The following is a 2,621-nucleotide window of genomic DNA, read 5'->3' as shown; positions in this document are numbered from 1 at the left end:
TGTCCGGTGCACACCGGACAGTCCGGTGCCCCCTTCTGACCGTTGGCTCTGCCACGCGTCGCGCGCGGATTACGCGGCCGACCGTTGGCCGGGCCGACTGTTGGCTCACCGGACAGTCCGATGCACCACCGGACAGTCCGGTGATTTATAGTCGTACACCGTCGTCGAAGTCCCGAGAGCAGCCAGTTGACAGACGTCAGCCTGGCGCACCGGACACTGTCCGGTGCACCCAGACCGAGCAGTCTGTTGGCTGTACACAGCCAACTTCTCCACAATTGTTTCTCCTGTTTCTAGCACTTAGACACAATACATTAGACTTCAAAACAATGTACTAAGTCTAGAAACATACCTTTATTCTTGATTTGCACTTCTTGAGTCCTTGGCACAATTTAACACTTAGGCACTTGTGTTGGACACTTAATCACCAAAATACTTAGAAATGGCCCAAGGGCACATTTCCCTTTCAATCTCCCCCTTTTTGGTGATTTATGCCAACACAATAAAAAGCAACTAAAAGAAGTGCAACATCACTGCAAATGAAAACTCAAATTTGTTTTGATTCAAATTTGGCATATTTGGATCATTCTTTGCCACCACTTGGTTTGTTTTTGCAAATCAGACTCAATTTCCTATCTCTAAGTCAAACACACTTGTTGAGACATAAAGAGAGTTGTTCCAAGAGAAATTGATCACAGATTTCAAAAACTCCCCCTTTTTTTCATAATCAACCATTCTCCCCACAAGAGGCCAACTTTTGACAAAAGAGACTGAAAGGGAATTAGGGTTACACCTAGTTCCTAAATGATTTTGGTGGTTGAATTGCCCAACACAAATCTTTGGACTAACTAGTTTGCTCTAGTGAATAAGTTATACAGGTGCAAAAGGTTCACACTTAGCCAATAAAATGACCAGGTGTTGGGTTCAACAAAAGGGCAAAGGAGCAACCAAAGGCTCCTCTGGTCTGGTGCACCGGACTGTCCGGTGTGCCACCGGACAGTGTCCGGTGCACCAGAGGTCTTCAGCTCAAACTCATCGCCCTCGGGAATTTCCAGAGCCTGCGCGCTATAATTCACCGGACTGTCCGGTGTACACCGGACAGTGTCCGGTGCTCCATAGAAGACGCGGCTCAGGAACTCGCCAGCCTCGGGTTTTCATTCCAGCCGCTCCGCTATAATTCACCGGACTGTCCGGTGTGCACCGGACTGTCCGGTGCATCTGCGGAGCAACGGCTACTTCAGGCGCCAACGGCTACCTGCAGCGCATTTATTGCGCGCCAGCGCGCGCAGGGGTCAGGCACGCCCATGCTGGCGCACCGGACACCCTACAGTGCATGTCCGGTGCGCCACCGGACATCAAGGCGGACCCAGAAGTCAGAACTCCAACGGTCGATTTCCAACGGCACTGGTGACGTGGCAGGGGCACCGGACTGTCCGGTGTGCACCGGACTGTCCGGTGTGCCATCGAACAGACGGCCTCCACCAACGGTCATGTTTGGTGGTTGGGGCTATAAATACCCCAACCACCCCACCATTCATTGCATCCAAGTTTTCCACTTCTCAACCACTTACAAGAGCTAGGCATTCAATACTAGACACACCCAAAGAGATCAAATCCTCTCCAATTTCACACAAAGCCTAAGTGACTAGTGAGAGTGATTTGCCGTGTTCATTTGAGCTCTTGCGCTTGGATTGCTTTCTCTCTTTCATTCTTTCTTGTGATCAATACTCACTTGTAACCGAGGCAAGAGACACCAATTGTGTGGTGGTCCTTGCGGGGAGGTTTTGCTCCCGGTTGATTTGAGAAGAGAAAGCTCACTCGGTCCGAGGGACCGTTTGAGAGAGGGAAGGGTTGAAAGAGACCCGGCCTTTGTGGCCTCCTCAACGGGGAGTAGGTTTGAGAGAACCGAACCTCGGTAAAACAAATCCGCGTGTCTCACTTCATTATTCGCTTGCGATTTGTTTTGCGCCCTCTCTCGCGGACTTGATTATATTTCTAACGCTAACCCGGCTTGTAGTTGTGATTATTTTTGAGAATTTCAGTTTCGCCCTATTCACCCCCCCTCTAGGCGACTTTCAATTGGTATCAAAGCCCGGTGCTTCATTAGAGCCTAACCGCTCGAAGTGATGTCGGGAGATCACACCAAGAGGGAGATGGAGACCGGCGACAAGCCCACTACGAGCCAAGGGAGCACTTCATCGGAAGAGTCTCGCACCAAGAGGAAGGAGAAGAAAAAGGACTCCTCCAAGCGAAAGGAGAAAAGATCTTCCTCTTCTCACCACAAAGAGAAGAAGGAAAAATCTTCTTCCCATAAGTCACATCGGAAAGGTGACAAGCACAAAAGGATGAGGAAGGTGGTCTACTATGAGACCGACACTTCATCGACATCTACCTCCGACTCCGATGCGCCGTCCGTCACTTCTAAGCGCCAAGAGCGTAAGAAGTATAGTAAGATCCCCCTACGCTACCCCCGCATTCCTAAACATACACCTTTACTTTCCGTCCCATTAGGCAAACCACCAACTTTTAATGGTGAAGATTATGCTATGTGGAGTGATTTAATGCGATTTCATCTAACCTCACTCCACAAAAGTATATGGGATGTTGTTGAGTTTGGTGTACAG

Source organism: Zea mays, chromosome 2 (assembly GCF_902167145.1).
Source record: "Zea mays cultivar B73 chromosome 2, Zm-B73-REFERENCE-NAM-5.0, whole genome shotgun sequence".
Taxonomy (NCBI): domain Eukaryota; kingdom Viridiplantae; phylum Streptophyta; class Magnoliopsida; order Poales; family Poaceae; genus Zea; species Zea mays.
The sequence above is the reverse complement of the archived record's forward strand: the minus strand, read 5'-3'. Positions refer to the sequence as shown.